The following is a 23,049-nucleotide window of genomic DNA, read 5'->3' on the forward strand; positions in this document are numbered from 1 at the left end:
ATAGGTAACTTAGCTCCTGTAATGAATTTCTAGGTTTTTTTTTCTCATTAATTTCATTTACTTCATAGATTAATTTTATTTGAAAAGTCATTGTATAATATGATGGATTGGCTAAATCATAATTCAAGATCATTAGATATTGTTGATTAAGAAGCAAAGAGAATTTTAGTGTTTTCTAAAAAGGAAAAACATGAAATCTTTTACTGTTTTTGTTCTTTATTAAGGTAGTCTCATATTTTTTTAACTTCTTAATTATTCCTCATACTTTTAGGGGTATATCCATAAAAATAAAAATCTGGAATCAGTCTCTCATTTCTGATCCATAACCCCCCCCCCCCTTCCCTTCCTCAGGTTATGGCTGGTGTGAGGGAAACATTTCTTACCTTTATATATATTGCAGTGGTTGGTTTGTTTGCACTGTTTTCACAGAGGTGGATTTTCTTTTTTTTTTTTTTTTTTCTTTTTTCTTCTCTTCTCCAGAACCCTGTCAAGAAAATTCCAGATTCTCATGAAATTACACTCCAACATGGGACAAAAACAGTAAGTAATAACACATTTTCAACACTTCTTGGTGTTTTTTAGAACTGAGCCAGTCTATGAAAAAAGTTAATGAATACTTATTGTCAGCTAAAGATCAAGAAACTAATTATTTTTCTTAATTTGTTATTTTAGTCTAGCTCTTTTCTTATTGCAATGAAAGTGCATTTTAGGACTGCCTATTTGCTTTCTTGTAATAACCCAAACCTAACTCCATTTGACTCAAATGTAGTCTCATTTTCGTCTTCCTTTTTGTCAAATATACTCTCTGCAATTATTAGAGTTTCTCTTCTAGTCTAGACCTTCCTAATATAGATGTAGGTCTAATCTAGACTTTTCTCTGACTTGACATGCATTTCAAAGAGGAAGTTATTGTTGAAGTTTCCAATGACCTCTTTGTATACATATAAACACAGGTCTCCTTCATTCACCTTGAATCTTTAAGTGCCTTTTATACACCATTCTTAATTTCTTGAAACCTTGTTCTTCCTTGTCTTTGACTACGTCTTTTCTAGGTTTCACCTCAAATATATTGCTCCTTCACTTTCTTTTAAAGAACCCGCTCTCTGACTTGGAACTATTATTTCTTTGTTCCCAATGTTTTTATCTCTGGGTAATCTCATCTTCCAAAATGAATTCAACTGTTTTTATGTGCTTATTAATCAAAGATCTACTTCTGTAGAATAAAAGTTATTTTCTGACCATGAATAGCCCTGAATCTATTCCCAAGTCCTTTCCCCATATTATTCTTTGGTCATTAAAGATGGTGCTGCTGTTTATCCTCTTCAGTTTCGGCCATGACTTAGGCTTCAGTGAGAAAATAATACTAGTATTCCTTTTATTGTTATTATATTCCTGTGGAAGCACTGTCAGCTAGTTAATAGAATTCTCACTGATGGCATTCCTGAGAATTTCTTGGGGGGGGGGAGAGGGGAAGAAAGGAAAGAAAATTAAAACTAAAAATTCTTTGAGAAAAATGCTTTTTAAACAATCTAAAGAAATGTATAGTTTTCCTTTATTGGGTTTTTAAGAAAACTTGTTGATTAATTTTCTGTTTATTTTATGTAATTAATAAAACAATACATTTAATAATTTAATATTCAACAATATTAAATACTTATTTTAAATAATAAAGTTAATTTGCAATAGATGTTAATAAATTAAAACATTAAACATCAATAGTTTATGAGTTTAAGATTTGAATATTTAATATTGCAATTCTTAATATTTATGAAAGGAATTTATTTTATATTATACATTTATATTTATATATATTTATTAAAATATATTTATTAAAGGAATTTTCTGGAGGTTTAAACTTAGCAGTAAAGATCATAAATGTTTTTATAACCTTTCAGAAATAGTTATTTGCAGAAATGCCTAGTCATTAATCTGGCATCAAACTTGGAGTGTGGAGAGCTGATAAGGCATACCCATTTGTTTTATTATAGTGCTAGACATATAGATGTAGATGGAGGAAAGGAAAGAAGTAATAGGTGTGTTTATAAATAAAATTAAAAGAGAATTTTTTTTATTTTCAAGACCTGTAAAAGATGCATTGTATTAAACTAAACAAAAGCAGAGTTGATTTTTATCCGCACAGTGCATGTAATTTCTTTGCATACCAGGATTTCCCATTTTACATGTGACAGTAACTCTGATTTTGCAATATGTTTCATGAATACATTTCCTAACAACCTTTATTATGTAAAACATTTTGATTGATTTTTCTCTATATTAAACCAGTAATTCTTTTTATGGTTTCTTAAAGCATAAGCTCATGGTATTTCTAATTAAATGGCTTTGTAAAGGGGAAGTTACGTTTTTGGAAGACTTCTGAGGTATTTTGACTATATGAGAATGCAGCTGTCATCACCTAGAGCAGAGGTGAATTGTAATGTGGGTATATATAGCACAGTTGTATTAGATTGGATACAGTGAATGAAACATATCATTGGAAAAAACAGCTCTTCTGTAGAAAGACTATCTTGTTTTGGTTTTGTTTGTTTGTTTGTTTGTTTTAGAATAATGAAACTACTCACCCATGCCATTGCACACATCAGGATGGGAGCAACTTCATGTCTTGATATCAGTGTTTTACACTTACACTTTTTAAAATACAGTCTTCTCATTATGTTCATACAGTATACTGTATTTCAGCTAAACTTACGTATCCCATCTGTACCTCTTCAGTCTAATGAACTTGGGTTTGATGATGGCTGTATTCCTGTGCAGCTGAAAAGTCTCAGAAAAGATTTCCCAAGCTGCAGGCTGGAGAGTCTTTCCAGAAACCTGATTAATTTCCCGGTTGCCTTGCTTGTGCAGTGTAATAGGAGTTACTGTTCCCAATGAAACTTCAGGGATATTTTTTTTTTTTTTTCTCCTGACACTTTTGATACATAGGTGGGTATGAGAAAGAATACATAATCATAGGTATTCTGAACAGTGTGCTTTCTAATGTCTCATATCACAGCTGCTCCTTCCTATAGTAGAATAGAATACTTGAGTCTGTTAACTGAATGCATGATTAATCTGGAGATGCCCAGTTTTTCTGCATGTTAGAAATCATGAATGAAATGAATGGGGTTCAAAACTTGCATTTAAATCATAAAAGGGGCATTTTTTTTTTTTTGAAACACATAAGAGGTTGCATCTGTTTAATTCGTAAATCAAATATGTCACAGTAACATAATCGGTAAATGGAGTTTAATTAGATTTAACTAGATTTAGTGGGGGGAAGGGGATGGAGTTCTAAGCACTAGAGAAGAGCCAGGGGTTGCTGAGGCATTAGGAAGCAACAGGGAAAAACCTGTGAATTGCCTCAAGGAAATTAGGGCGAACCCCTCTGAAAAGGGGATGTGGCTGATAGCCCAGCTGAAGTGCCTCTATACCAATGCACACAGCATGGGAAACAAACAGGAGGAGCTGGTAGCTGCTGCCCAGGTGGAAAACTACAACCCAATTGCTATCACGGAAACTTGGTGGGATGAATCGCACAATTGGAGTGCTGTGATCGATGGCTATAAACTATTCAGAAGGGACAGGCAAGGAAGGAGAGGTGGGGGAGTTGCCCTCTGTGCCAAAAATGGGATTGATCGCACAGAGCTATCTTTGAAGAACAGCAATGGGTGAAAACTAGAGACCAAGCCAACAAAGGAAACTTTGTGGTTGGTGTCTACTACAGGCCACCCGATCAAGGAGAGGAGGTGGATGAAGAGTTCTTTCTTCAACTGCAGGAAGCATCACGCTCGCAGGCCCTGATCCTGACAGGGGACTTCAACCACCTGGACATCCGCTGGAAAAGCGGCACAGCGAACTGCGAGCAATCAAGGAAACTACTGGAGTGCGTTGAGGACAACTTCCTAGTACAGGTGACGGAGAGCCCGACCAGAGGAGAGGCACTGCTGGACCTGTTGCTCACTAATGTGGAAGAACTTATCGGAGAGGTCAAGACTGGAGGTAGCCTGGGCTGCAGCCATCATGCCCTGGTGGAATTCGTAATCTTGAGGCGTACAAGATGGGTAGAAAGTAGAGTCAGGACCCTAAACCTCAGAAAGGCAAACTTTTGACTGTTTAGGGCACTAGTGTGTGGGGTCCCTTGGGAAAGTGCCCTCAGAGGCAAAGGAGAAAATGAGAGCTGGGAGATATTTAAAGACAGTTTTCTTGGGGCGCAAGAGCTCTCAATCCCGATGTGCAAGAAGTCGGGCAGGGGAGGCAGGAGGCCAGCTTGGCTAAGTCAAGACCTCTTAGCCAAACTAAAAGACAAACCCAAAATGCATAGGCAGTGGAGGCAAGGATACACATCCTGGGGAGATTATAGGGATATGGCCCGGGAGTGCAGGGAGGGGATCAGGAAAGCCAAGGTGCAGCTGGAGCTGAACTTGGCTGGGGACGTAAAAAAATAACAAGAAGGGTTTCTTCAGGTACATAGGACAACAAAGGAAGATGAAAGAAACTGTACCCCCCCGATGAGCGAAACGCGAGACCTAGCTACAACCAACATGGAGAAGGCTGAGGTACTCAACAACTTTTTTGGCTCGGTCTTCGCTGGCAAGTGCTCTAGCCATGCTGCCCAATTCACAGAATCCAAAGGCAGGGACTGAGAGAATGAAGAACCACCCACTGTAGGAGAAGATCAGGTTCGAGACCATCTAAGGAACCTGAAGGTGCACAATAGTCCATGGGACCTGATGAGATGCATCCGAGGGTCCTGAGGGAACTGGCAGATGAAGTTGCTAAGCTACTCTCCATCATAATTGAAAAGTCGTGGCAGACTGGTGAAGTTCCCAGTGACTGGAAAAGGGGAAACATAACCCCCATTTTTAAAAAGGGAAAAAGAGGAAGACCCGGGGAACTATAGGCCGGTCAGTCTCACCTCTGCGCCTGGGAAGATCATGGAGCAGATCCTCCTGGAAGCTATGCTAAGGCACATGGAAAACAGAGAGGTGATTGGTGACAGCCAGCATGGCTTCACTAAGGGCAAAACGTGCCTGACAAACTTGGTGGCCTTCTACGACGGGGTTACAGCACTGGTGGATAAGGGAAGAGTGACTGACGTCACCTACCTGGACTTGTGCAAAGCATTTGATACTGTCCTGCATGACATCCTTGTCTCTAAATTGGAGAGACATGGATTTGATGGGTGGACCACTCGGTGGATAAGGAATTGGCTGGATGGTCGCACTCAAAGAGTTGCGGTCAACGGCTCGATGTCTGGGTGGAGACCTGTGACGAGTGGGGTCCCTCAGGGGTCTGTATTGGGACCAGTATTATTTGACATCTTAGTCGGGGACACGGACAGTGGGATTGAGTGCACCCTCAGGTAGTTTGCGGATGACACCAAGCTGAGTGGTGTGGTTGACGATACTCTAGAGGGAAGGGATGCGATCCAGAGGGACCTTGACACACTAGAGAGGTGGGCCCGTGCGAACTTCATGAAATTCACAAAATAGGAACCACCAATGTCTTAACAAGAGAAATACAGCAAAGCTAAAATACAATTAGGGGTGCAAGTGAAAAATAGCCCTATAACTTGGGAGATGAGAACCATCTAATCTGGAAGAGAATGGTTATGTATCAACTCTAGTGACTCCTGAATCACTTCCCATTTCATGTTCTTTACTATCTCTGGTTTGGTCCATATCCCATTTTTTTTGAATCTTACGAGGCATGTACCACAGAAGAAGAAAAAAAAAAAAAAAAAAAAAAAAAAAAAGAATCTGAAGCCCATTCAGTCATCATGAATTAGAACTTCATTTTACTACAAGATGATGGATGACTCTTCAGAGCTGTTTTTCTGCTTTGTCTTCTAGTTTAAGAAGAAAAATTGAGTGAGATGAGTTTACGTGAATCAACTGATCATTCTTTACAAGGTTCCTTTATAAAACATTCTGTCCACTACATAGACATACATACAACATTATACAGTCCCTTTTACTTACAGGTACAAATACACTTGGTTTATTTATTATGAGACAACTAATGGACAACAATCTTTTTATATGTAACTCTGAAGTACAAAGTAACATTCTGGTAATGCAGTATCTCCATGATCCTTGCCACAAGCTACCAAAATAATCAATACAGGGTTGCTAATAAGTTGTTTGATTTAAAGAAGAGATTTTTACATACTGTTATGTAGTGCTATTACTCAAAATGCTACGGTAACTCCAAAACACACAAAGCTAATAACAAGTATTGAGGGTCAAAGGTGGGTGGCCTTTTCTTTTATTAATATTTATTACACATGTTTAGTCAGCCTTTTTAAACTTTGTAGTTAATATGGTTCTCCACTTTCTACTGTCAAGAGAATGTATTTTATAGCATGGTACTGGATACCAGCCAACAAAAACAAAGCCTGAGACCGTGTGGCTCAGTGCTGATGGGGATTGCTAAGTTTCTAACTTGTCAAACATGCACAGTACACTTAAAACCACCATGGCACACGCTCCAGAGCAAGCAGAAGAAACTGCCATAAAATGCAGCACTATAAATCTGAAACCATAAAATGTCCCCAGAATATAATTTGTTAAAAAGTAAGCAAATACAAGCTCTGAACATGCACGTCATTTTATTAAGCCACTGGCATATAAACCTACTTTATAAGAAATAATAAAAACTACTTATGCAGATTTTCGGATTATTTTAGAAATGGGCAATACTTTAAATAGAGCAAAATACTGAATTCCTGAACTAAATCCTAATAATTTTTCCTAATCACATAATCCCAAGGAAGTAAAAATTCTAAATAACTATACAACAAAGGGATCATTGTAGACTAGGCCTTAACATTGGGAGTGAAGGGAGGAAGGGGAATCCTTATCATACAAAAATAATTCCTAAAAGAGCATTTATCCTTTGATGCCTCTAACTTTCCTACTGTTTACACTTAGAATAACTCAGGTAGACATCTTTATCACTGGAAATGCTAAACATCAAATTCCAGGTTACAGCAGGTCCTGCCTCCCAGCTCTCCAGGCAAATCAGTGTGTCGATAGTAGGAAAAGAAGCATTTCCATGGCCTGGCCTATCTACGCACATAGGTAGATACCCACCCACTGATACTGGATTTTACACAATCACAGAACAATTGCGGTTGGAAGAGAGCTCTGGAGATCATCTAATTCAACCCCCCTACTCCGAGCAGGGTCAACTACTACAGGTAGCTCTGGACATTGTCCAGTTTGGTTTTGAATATTTCCAAGGATGGAGACTCTACAGTCTCTCTGGGCAACCTGTTCCAATGCTTGACCACCCCCACCATAAAAAAAAAAAAAAAACAAACCAACCCAACCAACATTTTCTTATGTTTAAGTGGAATTTCCTGTAATTCATTTTGTGCCTGTTGCTTCTTGTCCTGTCACTGGGCACCACTGAGCTTTGCTTCATCTGCTTCACCCCCCTGCCCCCCCTCAAGTATTTATACATAAGATCCCCCATGAGCCTTCTCTTCTCCAGGGTGAACGATCCCAGTTCTCTCAGCCTTTCCTTCTGTGTCAGATACTCTAAGCCTTTAATCATCTTTGCAGACCTTCACTGGACTCTAATATGCTCGTATTTCTCTTGTACTGGGGAGCTCAGAACTAGACCCAGCACTACAGATGTGTCTCAACAGGGCTGAGTAGAGGGGAATAATTGCCTCCCTCGACCTGCTGGAAGCACTCTTTTGCCTGATGCAAATGCCCATGGGCTTCTTGCTGCCACTTTCTGTTTCTCTGAGATGGAAAGTGGATTTGCCTTCAATCCTAATTCCACACTCCACAAAGACTTTTTAAGAATAACTTGAGTGCACCCTCAGCAAGTTTGTGGATGACACCAAGCTGAGTGGTGTGGTTGATTCTCTAGAGGGAAGGGATGCTATCCAGAGGGACCTTGACAGGCTGGAGAGGTGGGCCCATGCAAACCTCATGAAGTTCAGCAAGGCCAAGTACAAGGTCCTGCACCTGGGTCAGGGCAGTCCCCAGTATCAGTACAGACTGGGTGATGAATGGATTGAGAGCAGTCCTGCAGAGAAGGACTTGGGGATACTGGTGGACGAAAAATTGGACACGAGCTGGCAGTGTGCGCTTGCAGGCCAGAAAGCCAATCACATCCTGGGCTGCATCAAAAGAAGCGTGGCCAGCAGGTCGAGGGAGGTGATTCTGCCCCTCTACTCCGCTCTCGTGACACCCCACCTGGAGTACTATGTTCAGCTCTGGGGCCCCCAGCGTAAGAAAGACATGGACCTGCTCGAGCGGGTCCATAGGAGGGCCACAAAGGTGATCAGGGGGCTGGAGCACCTCCCCTATGAGGACAGGCTGAGAGAGTTGAGGTTGTTTAGCCTAGAGAAGAGAAGGCTCCAGGGGGACCTTATAGCGGCCTTCCAGTACTTAAAGGGGGCCTACAGGAAAGATGGGGAGGGACTCTTTATCAGGGAGTGTAGTGATAGGACGAGGGGTAATGGTTTTAAACTGAAAGAGGGTAGATTTAGATTAGATATTAGGAAGAAATTCTTTACTGTGAGGGTGGTGAGACACTGGAACAGGTTGCCCAGAGAAGCTGTGGATGCCCCCTCCCTGGAAGCGTTCAAGGCCAGGTTGGGTGGGGCTTTGAGCAACCTGGTCTAGTGGAAGGTATCCCTGCCCATGGCAGGGGGATTGGAACTAGATGATCTTTAAGGTCCCTTCCAACCCAAACCGTTCTATGATTCTGATTTTAAGGTTGTGCCCTGCAATGGAACCCAAAACGATCAAGGTGGTACTTAAGTTTTCTTTGCCCCCGAGACAAGAGCTCAGGCTGGAAGCAATAACCTCAGCAGTTAAAAGCAAACTGCAAGCTCTCACTCCACTTACCAAGGTGGTTTCATGCTTTTTCAGAGAAGTAAAAGAGGAACAGGGAATTAAATTGCCTAACAGTGCTTTATGGAAACCTAGCACAAAAAACTTGACTAACCATTAGTTAATAGACATAAACATCTTCAACATTTAAAAAAGGATTTCTGTAATGGCCAGATGTTTTGGGCAGCATATCTTTGGAGCATGAAGTCCTGGAAGCCTGTCATAAAAATCCTGAAAATAATTTTATCCATGGAACTGATGTGGCCAGCTTTGTGACCATAAGATCTGAAAATACAGCACGCACTTACTTACAAAAGACAGTTACTAGTAACGATTTAAAAGCTGTTTGGTACTTTTGCTGTTGCAAAAGAATTAAGTTCTTCAAATGAAATCAATCTGAAAAGCCTTTGGCTAGGTCTAGTGCATATACAAACAGATTAGCCTGCACTAGGAAATACTGGGAAAAGATTGTGAAAATATTTTTGTGCAGTCAGACAGGGAGAATATTAAAGATGTTAACAGAAAGAGAAACACTCCAAATTTGCCTCCTTTATCGTCACTGTGAAAGAAGTTAGGACAGATTCAGTGGGTGGTATTGATAGTAGGCCTTTGTCATTATTTTCAGGTAACAGATTATCTTGTAATACTGACTTAAACTGAAAATCAACAAAAAATTATCTATACAACTTTAAAGACTTTTTTTTTGCAATCTGGATGAAAAAGTTTATCTTCTTAAATAGCTGCCTAATAAAATAAGAACAGATTACTGATTGTTCCTGAAACTATACATACCTTTTTCGAAAGTTGCTATACTATTATTTTAAATAGAAAATATGAATTATCCAAACAATACATATTTTTTACTTTATTTTTAAACTAAGTTTCAGACTCCCATTTCTTTTAAAATAAACTCCAGTTTTAGAAAATTTTATTTATAATAACTTAAATGCTTAATAATATGTGGTAATCTTAAACCATAAAACTCATAAATACGTAGAAAGGTGGCAGGCAAAGGTGATGATATCACTTTTCCCTCGTGTGCTATTCTACCTGCATTTCTTCTGAGACATGTGCTCATCTGTTGATGACAGACATCTGATGATCCTTTGCATTCCTTAGAAGAATGTGGTTTTAGATCTTCTCTAAAAGATAAGATTTCTGCACGTGAATGCCTCTAAACCAAAGCAGTACAATTATATTAAGAAGGAATCTGTTGCCTGGTGAAGGGCAGCATCATTTCTGCAACATCTTGGTTTTCCTGAAAGTACTTTTTTTCAAACTGTTGCCTCTATCATGGCACTATATGTTTGAAATATAGTGAGGTACCAGCATGAGGAGCAGTGTGAGCCTGAAGAGAAGATGACTAGGAATGAGTCTTTGATAAAATAAGGAATATCTAAGTGAACCTTTTCTACATGAAACTGGAAAAAAAGAAAACTCAAAAGAAGCCCGTACTCTTTCATCTAACGAAACCTTAATTTTAGCAAAACAAATTGTCCATCTTAAACTTCAAGAATAAATTCCATTCATAACTGGTGCTTTTATTGAAACATTTATTTTCTGTAGGTTACTTTTTCAACTGGGCACGGAAAAGGGAATATCTCATGCTAAATTCCATTTTCCATGCAGCATTTTGTGTGGGAACTATTCAACAGTTCACATAAGTTTTTTTTAAAGCTTTAGTATATACACTGTGTTATTGAGACTTTTAAAAAAGTATAGTAGCAGACTGATATATCGTTGAGACAAGTTGTTTTTGGTGGTACTTCTATGTGTCTGCATTAAATCATAGTGACTGTCGGTACTTTTTATGTATACAAAGTAGATACATACAGACCAGCATCCTTATATGCAAATTATTCTAATTTTTTATACATGAATATCTGGAGTTTTTAATACAGGTTTAGGCACTTGAAATAATTGGCCTGATTTCCCCACACCCTCCCCAAGAAGTTCAGCAATGCTAGCCTATAGCCACGACACTATTCTCAGGTGTTATCTTTAACTCAGGAAGTAAGGCTTTCTCTTCTTTTATTGTGTATACAGGTTTGTGGAGCTTTTGTTTTGTTTTGTGTCCGCCCCCCCCCCCCCCCCCCCCCGAATTTTCTATAAGTCTGTTCTTGGTGGAGTATAACATTTTTTTTTATTTTTCAGGCATTTTCTAGAAGTTTTTTTTTATTTTATTATCACTTCACTTTCTTGTGCTGAAGACTGTCTTCCTTGTTGTGAAAGGGTTTCTGAATCTGATGATTATCTATCTTATGTATGTGGGATGACCCAGGTTTTTTGTCCAATGGTTAAAAGCCATCCACTGGTTAGAGTCTAGGTTTTACCCATGGTCTGCCTATCTTGAAGTGCCTAATGGAGGTTAAATTGTATTCTAGGGGTTAAAACCGAAGCATGAATTCCATATGAGTTTTATCTTCTCATGAAAGCTTTATCAGTCATTTTAACATTTCCAGGTTGGGTTTAATTTTGAGTAATTCTAAAAATATTCTTGTTTTATTTCTTTTACAGTTTTTGACATCACTTTTCAACACTGTCTTGTGTAGACGACTTAATTTTGGAGAGTTAGGCACTTGACTTGCAAATTAGTTTAGCACATTGTCTAGCTAATCTTGTATTGATACTTGAAATCATAGGAGTAGATAATATTTTCACAAATGTGAAAAGAGAAGAAATCTTTTTGAAGGTAAATGAAAGGATTTTCAGTCAGTGAGATGCTTTCTGTTACTATCATTTTTGTATATGGTGATTTGAACACAAGTATAATAGAGTTCTTCAAATAGAGGTTTAAAATAGGATTTTGACTAAAAATCCCATTTTAAGAAACCTTTGACTTGAGGATAGCAAATTAGAGTAATGAGCATTAAGCGTTCTTTCCCTAAAGTTCTGAGTAGCTTTAAGCAGCTAATTTTCTGTATTAATCAGATGGGTTTTGTAGGGGTTTTTTTGAACTTTTGTGATTTGTTTTTTTAAATTTTGATTTTTAATCAAGTTTTTACTTTTTTTCTTTTCTTTTTTTTTCAGAAGACAAATTTAACTGAACAACTTATATATGCACATGAACTGTCTTGAATAAACTAGTGCAAAATCTTACACTGTTAGATATTAAATGCCATTTCAGTATCTTGCTAGAAATATTATTTGTACTTTTTTGCAAAGTCTACAATACAATTTTCTTCATAGAAATGAAACATATCCATATTCTGCAACGAGACGATTAGAGAACAAACACTGTAAACTAACTTTTCTCTGCTGTATTCAGTGGTTTATTCAGATTATGTGATTTCCATTTACATTCCCCTTCCAAAATACTCAGGCATTGTACAAGGTAGTGAATATTCAAAAACAAAACATAGCTCATGTATTTTAGGAAGAAACTAACTGAATTAATTTTTTTACTTTAGTAGTATTTTATATTTTGGTGACACCTGAAGAACTGTAGAAAAAAATTTAAAAAATAAAAAGCTTTAATGATTCTAATATCTATTTTTAAATTTTTTTTGTTTTTTCTATGTAGGTTTCTACATTAGGGTTGGATCCTTCAGGTGCCCATTTGATAACTGGTGGATATGACTATGATGTTAAATTTAGGGATTTTGCTGGAATGGATGCCTCTCTCCAAGCTTTTCAGTTGCTCCAGCCTTGTGTATGGTAGGCATAAAGAATTCCTTTTTTTAACCTAAGACAGTGCCTGTTTTAGGCTCCTAATAGAATGCACAAAAACCTTATAAGATAGTTTGTTTGAAAGGCTTTTATATCCCATTATACTCTTTGTGGTAAATGGAACGTGAACCCAAGAAATTGTCTGTGTATGTCTTCATGCTGTAGTGGTTTAACCCCAGCTGTCAACTGAGCACCACACAGCCGCTCGCTCACTCACCCCTGGTGGGATGGGGGAGAGAATTGGAAGAGTAAAAATGAGAAAACTCGTGAGTTGAGATAAAGACAGTTTAATAGGTAAAGCAAAAGCTGTGCATGCAAGCAAAGCAAAGCAAGGAATTCATTCACTACTTCCCATTGTTCATCCATCTCCAGGAAAGCAGGGCTCCATCACGTGTAATGGTTACTTGGGAAGACAAATGCCATAAATCCGAATGTCCCCTCCCCTTCCTTCCTTCTTCCCCCAGCTTTATATGGTGAGCGTGATGTCATATGGTATGGAATATCCCTTTGGTCAGTTGGGGTCAGCTGTCCCAGCTGTGTCTCCTCTCAACTTCTTGTGTAAGCACTGCTCAGCAGTAACTAAAACATCCCTGCATTATCAACACTGTTTCCAGCACAAATCCAAAACATAGCCTAATACTAGCTACTATGAAGAAAATTAACTCTGTCCTTTTCAAAACCAGCACACATGCTTTTTCCAATGACTTGCATATTTTCCCCTTTTAGAAAGCTACAGGTGAATTTGCATATGGAATTGTTGATAGCATATCAGCAAATAGATTATAAACCTCTCAAAGAGACAGGTTAACTTTCATAATTGTAATTGGAATTAATAGAATACACTTTCTTTAAGTACTCTGCTTATATAAAATTAATGAGGAGGAGAAGAAAGTTAAAACAGTTGATCCCTTTGTGGAGAGCCTCTGTAGTTGCTGCCGGTATTTTGGGGGGAGGGAATCTAATTTTCATTAAATCCTCTGTTTCTGGAGGCATTGGTCCTTTGCATTGCACTGATAATCAAATAGCTACATAGTGTGCATTAAAAAAGTATAGGTCTGTTGTCTTTAGAAAAAAAAAAGCTATATATTTATGATCTGGATGAGGAGATCAAGTGCACCCTCAGGAAGTTTGCAGATGACACCAAGCTGGGCAGGAGTGTTGATCTGCTGGAGGGTAGGAAGGCCCTACAGAGGGATCTGGACAGCCTGGATCAATGGGCCGAGGCCAACTGTGTGAGATTCAACAAGGCCCAGTGCCAGGTCCTGCACTTGGGTCACAACAACCCCATGCAACGCTACAGGCTTGGAGAAGAGTGGCTGGAAAGCTGCCCAGCGGAACCTGGGGACCTTCCAGAAGTTTACAATAGAAAGAAAATCTGTATTATTTTTAAGTAAACAAGAACTAAAGCAGATGTTACTATTTGATGGTTTTATATACATATCACTAGCCAAAAGATATAGTCATCTGACAAGAACAGCTTTAGGCAAAACAGTGTTTAGCCTAGTTATTTGGCAATACACTTTACAAGCAATAAATAAATCAACTTTATCATCAGTTTGAGGACTAGATTTTATAATTACTTTCTAGGCTCTTAAGCTATTTAAAAAACTGACCTGAATTTAAATCATCTATGTAAACAGAATCCTTGTCTCATATAGTTTGTGGAAATAAGAAGGCAAAGTGGTCAAAACCCAATCAACAGTTGTTAAAATACTTCAAAACTATGAATCAGCCCTTCTCCATTTACATTTTTAACTACCATTCAAAATGAGACCCTTGTCTACCTTGGAAGGCCTCTACTGGACCTCTTCCAGTTTCTCCAAAGTGTTTTCTCTTCAGTTCATCTTGAACTGAAGGGCCCAAAACTAGTCACAGTATTTCAGACATGAAACAAGCAGTACTGATCATGTGCTTCTTGGTCATGTGCTTCTTAATGTAACCCAGTTTACAGTTTGTCTCATTTGTAATGCAAGCACACCGTTAGCTCACATTCAGCCTAGCATCCACTGTAACCTGTGGTCCTTGTCAAGCCAGTTAGTTCCCAGCATGTATCAGTATATGGGACTATCCCATCCCAGAGACGGGGCTTTGCACTCTTCCTTACTGAACTTTATGAGGTTTCTCGTTAAGAGCAAAAATATAGTATATATTGTCAGTCTTCTGGCATTCAATTCATTTCTTGCTTTACCTTTCTGTTTGTCATGTCCACGATGTATTGGTCCCCTTTTATGCATTCCATTACTGGGAAACCAGCTCTCTTAAGAACTTTTGCCTGAGAGTTACCAGAGATGACAAGAATGACATCTCCTGTGCTGCTATACTGTAAAGATTTGATTTGGTGACTAAAAAAGAAAGGAAAACAAAAGAAAAAGAAAATGTTTCAATTCAGTTCCTGTAAGCCTAGATTAAAACAAAAGTGTCAATGGTGAGAAAACGCAGTGTAGAAATAGACCCATATACATTCCTATACCAAAAAGGTGGAAAAAAAAGGTGGACAGTATGGAAATCACTCTCTAAAAAATGCTTCCTGTAATTTTATTAAAGTTACATATATACATAAATGTATAGAATCATTAAGGTTGGAAAAGACCCTTAAGATCATCGAGTCCAACTGTTAACCTAGCACTGCCAAGTCCACCACTAAACCATGTCCCTGTGTGCCACGTCTATACTCCAGGGATGGTGACTCAACCACTTCCCTGGGCAGCCTGTTCCAATGCTTAATGACCCTTTCAGTGAAGAAATTTTTCCTAATATCCAACCTAAACCTCCCCTGGCACAACTTGAGGCCATTTCCTCTCGTCCTATCACTTGTTACTTGGGAGAAGAGACCGACCCCAACCTCGCTACAACCTCCTTTCAGGTAGTTGTAGAGAGCAATAAGGTCTCCCCTCAGCCTCCTCTTCCCCAGACTAAACAACCCCAGCTCCCTCAGCTGCTCCTCGTAGGACTTGTGTGCTAAGTCCTTCACCAACTTCGCTGCCCTTCTTTGGACATGCTCCAGCACCTCAGTGTCCTTCTTGGAGTGAGGGGCCCAAAACTGAACACAGTACTCGAGGTGCGGCCTCACCAGGGCCGAGTACAAATCACTTCCCTGGTCCTGCTAGCCACACTATTCCTGATACAAGCCAGGATGCCATTGGCCCTCTTGGCCACCTGAGCACACTGCTGGCTCATGTTCAGCTGGCTGCTGACCAACACCCCCAGGTCCTTTTCTGCCAGGCAGCTCTCCAGCCACTCCTCCCCCAGCCTGTAGCATTGCATGGGGTTGTTATGACCCAAGTGCAGGACCTGGCACTTAGCCTTGTTGAACCTCATACAGTTGGCCTCAGCCCATCCATCCAGGCTGTCCAGATCCCTCTGCCTTCCTACCCTCCAGCAGATCAACACTCCCACCCAACTTGGTGTCATCTGCAAACTTACTGAGGGTGCACTCAATGCCCTCATCCAGATCATTGATAAAGATGTTAAACAGAACTGGCCCCAGTACTGAGCCCTGGGGAACACCACTCGTGAGTGGCCACCAACTGGATTTAACTCCATTCACCACAACTCTTTGTGCCCAGCCACCCAGCTAGTTTTTACCCAGTGAAGAGTACACTCATCCAAGCCATGAGCAGCCAGTTTCTCCAGGAGAATGCTGTGGGAGACAGTGTCAAAGGCTTTACTAAAGTCCAGGTAAACACAGCTTTTTTCTTGTAGCTTGGAACAATTTGCATGGCACCATATTAATGCCTATTGTTTCATCCTTTATTTGCATTACAGTTCTACCAAGAGAAAAAGGGGAAGTATGATTCCATGCCATTTTCTGAAAAAAAAAAAAAAAAAAAAAAAAAAGTATAAATGGAAGAATGGCAGGGTTTTTATAATTCGAAAATGAAAACAAGCAAGGATGAAATGGATTAGAATATATAAAATCTGTTAAATCATTGTGATTTCAGTCAGCCATTCCTGTGGTCAGAAGGGTCTTATTCTGCTCTCAGCTTTTAACATGATTCCACTTCATGGATTTGGATTAAAATTTACAAAACCTTTCAAGACCTCTTTTTGTTTATTTCCTTAGGGTCACACGGCAATGCTCAATTCATGCTGTTGGCATCTCCTTTACTCCAGAGTGACAGTGAGTGGGAAGACTGAATTGCCCCACTAACGTATCTGTAGTGAGGTCTGTGGTAAACAGAAGACTCCAATTATCAATTACTTTAAATGACGTGGGTTTTTTTTTCCAAAAGGGACTGCCTTACCAGTTTAACGCACAGGTACATGAACAAATGATTCTAATAGGAAAATTCACAGACTGCCAGAAGAAGAAAAACTTAAATACTATGATGTGCTTTATGGAGTAGTTCAGTCATAAAAATACATGCAAGTTAAGCCAACTATATCTTTTTCTCAGCTTGTAGACACAAAGGTTTTGCTTCCATAGTAGAAATATTTATTAAATGTTAGAATAGATATTTTAAAATGTTTGTTGCTATTTTAAATGTAGAGAGACATTAGTACTTCTTCATTAGCTTGAATAGTTTGTAGATAGTGAAAAACAAATTAAGACATTAAAAATTTTTAATATTGTCTAATTTTATCCTGTGTAAACAAGTGCCTAACTATTTACCAAATATGGAATCAGTGCATCCCTGATGCTTGAATTGCTGTGAATTAAAATGGTCTGGTCAAGTAAGTAAAATCCAGATAAACACTGCTATAAATGGATGTGTAATTGCATTTTCAGAGACACTACATGGCTGACATTACAGGAAAAGTATTTTAAACCCATTTCATTTTGTTTCATGGTAGTGATAGGTCTTTTCAGGATTTAGACACGTCATGTGAAAAGTAACAATTTGGATTGCGTAATTTGCAACACAGGACTTAAATGTTAAAGACAGTATTCCATCTGTGGAATTTAATAACAGAAACTATAAAGTCTCCAAAGTTTAATCAGTAATTCATCTTAAGACTGGAACTATACACTAAGAAAGTAGGAGTCTGAGTAGGGAAGGTTGTCTGATTATGCTAATGTCCAATGTGCTTGGAAGAATTAATTAACTCAGATAAATAAAAGTGTTTTAATGAATTATATTGTGTAAAGGTTTGTTAGTGAATAGCACACGTTTGAAAAATGTTTATTTCATTATTAGATGGCAGCAGTTGTTGGTATTATACAGTATTAGGTGAATTTCTGACTTCTTTTTGGTGGTGGGTCTTACCATTGCTTTTATAATGTTGAAGAATGCTCAAGTGAAAATTTGGCTCTAAATAAATGAAGGTACTGTCTAGTGATTTTTGAGGTAAAATAGCTGCTATAAGATTTCTTTATTATGGTGATTTCAAAGTATTTTACTTAGAAAAGTAACATTAGAATACTTAGATTTCACAGCAGAGATGTTTAAAACTTAAAGAAAGAAATAGGCAGTACCAGAGAGAGATAATAGAGAACTGCTATTAATTTGTGCTTAAAGAAAACAGCTTTTCTGAATTGCAAGTAAAAGCATTATAAAAATTTGATTTATTCCAAGCATTCCAGAAAACAGATTTTTTTTATTTTTTACTGATTATTCTACATCTTGCATAAAATGTGTTTATGGATGTGATTAAATGTTACATCTGTCTATCTGTCTGTCTAATTTTTTACATTTAATCTAATATTTACACCTGACCCTTCTGTCTTGAAGAACTATTGATTTATAAAGCTGGCTTTTTTTTGTTTGGGTCAATAGATTTGCACTTAATGAAACACTTGTAGAAATATGAAACTGTTGAAGAGTATGTGAAAACTTTGTTTATGTTGTGTGAAAACAAACAAAACAACTATAACAGAACTTGAACTTTGGTGCCAGTGGCCTTATCAGGTCAGACCAAAAGACTAGCAGTCTTAGAGAGGAGAGGTCTAAGATCTAAGATATGATCAAAGTTTGCAAAACGGTGAAGATGGTAGATGAGCTGAATCTGGAACTCTTGTTTGCCAAAACCTCTCATACTAAGAGGTATTTGTTGAAAGTGGCAAGAGTTAAGTTTAAAACTAATAAAAGAAAATACTACTTTTTGGATACTGTCCGGATATATTCTGGAGTATGTTGTCACAGGAGGTTGTAGAGGGAGATTTAAAAAGGGATGAGAAAAATTCATGTTTAGAAGGGCTCATAAACAGATAGGAAATGCAATAGGCATTCTTTTATGACATCCTTTATATGACAGTTGTGGATAGTAAGGGGGAATGAAGAGAATAAACCATAATGGCCAGACTTGGTCAGCATTATTATTGCTGTGATCAAAGACTGAATACAGGACTAGATGAATCTGTGGTCAGATTTAGTCATGTGTTTTTTATGTTTTTATATGTTCTTCAGTGACAGTTCATAATTAAGGCAGAATTTCATGCTATACTACTGTTGGAAATGTAGTGTGTGGATTGTTCTCAAAATATAATGCTTTTACAGTGGTTTTATAACTAGAGTTGGTGTGGTTTTCATGCAAATAGGTTAACTGTTTGTAAGGTCTCTCTCTTGAAAGATGTTGTGACAAAGCCCAATATATCTTTATGTGGCTTTGGTACATAGAGATTTCAGGTAAGAATGTTTTATCTAGGGAAGAAAAAAAAAAAAAAAAAAAAAAGTAAAAAAAAGTCTCCTAGTCCTGAATCAGTCTTTCTACAGGGCAGGAGACCTGCCTCTACCCAATTTTGACATTCCTGACAGAGCCACGAAGATGGTGAAGGGTTTAGAGGGGAAGCCATATGAGGAGTGGCTGAAGTCACTTGGTCTGTTCAGCCTGGAGAAGAGGAGACTGAGGGGAGACCTCATCGCGGTCTACAGCTTCCTTACAAGGGAAGGAGGAGGGGCAGGTGCTGATCTCTTCTCCCTGATGACCAATGATAGGACCTGAGGGGATGGCAGGAAGATATGCCAGGGGAGGTTTAGGTTGGACATTAGGAAAAGGTTCTTCACGCAGAGGGTGGTGGAGCACTGGAACAGGCTCCCCCGGGAGGCAGTTACAGTGCCAAGCCTGACAATATTCAAGAAGCATTTGGACAACGCCCTGAGACATGTTGTGAATTTTGGGGTTGTCCTATGCAGGGACAGGAGTTGGACTTGATGATCCTTGTGGGTCCCTTCCAACTCAGGACATTCTATGTTTCTATGATTCTATGATTTGGCATTCAGTCCTCAATATATTATTCTCTGTCATGCTTTATCTGTCAAGATGATGTATATCCATAAAAGGAGAAATTAAAAGCTTTACAGTGTTGTGCATCAGAGGAAAAGGTGAAATCAAATATCTACTCATCTCAAAGTTTTTTATCCTGTCAGAGCACTGCTTCTCTTGTATACAGTGAAGATGAGCTCTGGCAATTTTGCAGTAGATTTCTGTTAGTTTGTTCTAAAATTTGTACTAGGCATTGATGTAAGATCAAATGACTTGAATTGCAGTGACTGCTCTGGAATTTGTAATAGAGAATGTGGTGCTATCTGTATCTCTAGATCTTGAGATTTAATCCTCACATTGGCAAAGGAACTGCCACAACTGGCATGTGTGGAGGACACTCAACACTGAACACCAAAATGGGACCCTTCAGAGGGTCAATTCTGAGTGTACGGATATTGGGGAATGAAACCAGTGTTGCCTTTAGTAGGCATGAAGGAAGATTGAACATCTTCCAGGATTGCTGGTTTGAGTCTCTGTTGAACATCACACGGAATACTTAAGCAAGGCTGCTAAATGCAGTATTAGTTCTTAAACTGAGACTTCTCAATTTGCTTGATCAGTATTTCTGTGTGGAGAGCTTCTGTGTACTCCAAACCTGGTTGCCTGAACCAACACTTGATTTAAAGATGCTTGCAAGAAAAGGTGTAAGGATTTTCAGTTTCTCGTCTATGAGTTTAGAAGCTGCTGAAAGTAACAGTTGAAGTATGTGTGTCATGCTGCTTAAGGCATGCTGAATAGCAGTGTCTGAGGTTTGAAGGAAGAGAACACAGGGGAGCACCTGAGGGGTGTTAATGTACTGTTAAACCCTAATCTGTATATTCTGTGCTTGTAGATAACATTTGCACCACCTCTAGGGAAAACAATCATTCATAAACTTATTGTTAGAAATATTTACAACATTGTGGAGTATATTTTATCTGACTACTGTAGCATTTCCATTGTTTGTCTCTTTAGTTGAATGGTTCTCACTTGCATACAGTTTAAAAATAAAGTAAGGAAAAAAGGTTGCATCTTCTGGTTGGTATGTGGAAAGCAAGAGATGTCATGATGCATAAAGAAGTTCAAAAGTAAACTTTGCTAGTAGACTTGTAAAGTCAAAGGAAAATAAAACATTTTAAATATGTTTTAAATAAATACATTTAAAATATTTTAACTACGTATTTCTTTTTCTTTTTATGTGTGCTGGTTTTGGCTGGGATAGAGTTAATTTTCTTCATAGGAGCTAGCATGGGGCTATGTTTTGGATTTGTGCTGGAAACAGTGTTGATGATTGATAATACAGGGATGTTTTTGTTACTGCTGAGCAGTGCTTACACAGAGTCAAGGCCTCTTCTGCTCCTCACACCACCCCACCAGTGAGTAGGCTGGGGGTGGACAGAAAGTTGGGAGGGGACACAGCTGGGACAGCTGACCCTGACTGACCAAAGGGATATTCCATACCATATGACATCATACTCACCATATAAAGCTGGGGGAAGAAGAAGGAAGGAGGGGGACGTTTGTAGTGATGGCGTTTGTTTTCCCAAGTAACTGTTATGCCTGATGGAGCCCTGCTTTCCTGGAGATGGCTGAACACCTGCCTGCTGATGGGAAGTAGTGAATGAATTCCTTATTTTGCTTTGCTTGTATGCATAGCTTTTGCTTTACCTATTAAACTGTTTTTATCTCAACCCACAAGTTTTCTCCCTTTTACCCTTCTGATTCTCTCCCCCATCCCACCAAGGAGGGGGGAGTGAGTGAGTGGCTGTGTGGTGCTTAGTTGACAGCTGGGGTTAAACCGTGACATTATGTAAACCTGCTATAACTCAGATTCTTACCGGAGGATAGCCTTTTTTATGCACTTGACAGTTTCCTTTGATTCCAGGTGATTAAGGCTGTAGTAGTATGCTGAACTAAATAGTAATTTAAATGAAGGTTCTTGTAAAAGAAATGTTTTGAAAGATGGTCTGTTTCTTGTGATTTATTCATGGCATTCAAATTTCCTTTAGATTTTTTTTAAAATAAAACCTATGAGTAGGTTTTGACTATAATGTATACTAATTTGTGGTTATTAGTCTATTTGTAAATTTATTACAACTTCGGACTGCAGATATATGGGCTACCAGCAGGGAATTTCAGTGTGTTTTGTATGACTCTTCAAGGACACAGTGTTGAACTCAGAAAAGACTACATAAGAAAAAGACACAGTTCCTTCCGACTCCTATATGAGAGAAACAGAAACTGGTCAGCTTATACACTGGAATGAGCCAGATCCTAGACCTGGCAGTTATAGAATGTCTGAAACCTCCTCTTGTTCACTTGTGTAAGTTCATGTCCACTTATGCGATTGTTAGTGAATACATATAACTTGCAGTAGCTTACTTCATTTTGTTTTCCTTGAAAATACTCCAGATGATGGCTCACTAAAACATATAAAATACCATACTGTTTCTTTTTTTCAGGTTATAGTAACTTTAAAAAAAACACAACTTACTCTGTTTTTAAACAAATACTTGTCATTATTCTTGAATTAGAGTTGAATAATAATTTTGTTGGGTTTTTGCTGATTGTTCAGAGTTTGCTAGCTTTTAGTTGCAGAAGGAAATAAGAAACTTGTCAGTTTTGTAAGTAATCTTGTGATTAAGTGTATGGCTGAATAACACTAAACTAGAGATTTACCTAAGGAGTTCTTTATTTGAATGTATTTTTTTTTACTAGGATAAATCTCATGTGTATATTCTCAGAACTGTGTAATGTTGCTTTTAGCTTTCCAACATTTCAAGTGATTAGAATAAAATTGTATCAAAAGAAAATATAGGTATAGAAACTGAGTTGTCTTCTTCATGGAACTGCAATAATTCTGTTAAAAGTTTGCCTTACAGAAATGTTTATTTCATTTTTCACTAATTTGGCTGTTGTTAATTCTGCCAACCTTTCACTGTTGTTAAAGCATACATACAAAGCTCTTTTCAGTATTGGTATTAACTTGATTTAAACTTTCTTCTTATGCAGATGTATTGGGCTTGCGTGGCAAGGTTTTGGTAGCGGGGGGGGGGGGGCTACAGGGTGGCTTCTGTGAGAAGCTGCTAGAAGCTTCCCCCATGTCCAACAGAGCCAGTGCCAGCCAGCTCCAAGATGGACATGCCGTGGGCCAAAGCTAAGCCAATCAGCGACGGTGGTAGCGCCTCTGTGATAACATATTTAAGAAGGGGAAAAAAACTGCTGTGCAACAGCAGCCAGAAGAGAGGAGTGAGAATATGTGAGAGAAACAACTCTGCAGACTCCAAGGTCAGTGAAGAAGGAGGGGGAAGAGGTGCTTCAGGCACCGGAGCAGAGATTCCCCTGC

The 23,049-nt window shown here is 38.6% G+C and overlaps 1 pseudogene across 1 annotated transcript in view; it reads left to right on the top strand.

Annotated features, from left to right (window-relative positions):
- LOC309601969 (WD repeat-containing protein 70-like) overlaps positions 1-23,049 on the top strand; it is a 177,542-nt pseudogene that overhangs the window by 42,671 nt on the left and 111,822 nt on the right. Inside the window, exons 5-6 of the transcript in view lie at positions 481-540; positions 12,376-12,504. The product of the transcript in view is annotated as a WD repeat-containing protein 70-like (transcript). The remainder of the gene's footprint in view (positions 1-480; positions 541-12,375; positions 12,505-23,049) is intronic.

The sequence above is a fragment of the Platalea leucorodia genome, assembly GCF_965183815.1.
Source record: "Platalea leucorodia genome assembly, chromosome: W".
Classification (NCBI taxonomy): domain Eukaryota; kingdom Metazoa; phylum Chordata; class Aves; order Pelecaniformes; family Threskiornithidae; genus Platalea; species Platalea leucorodia.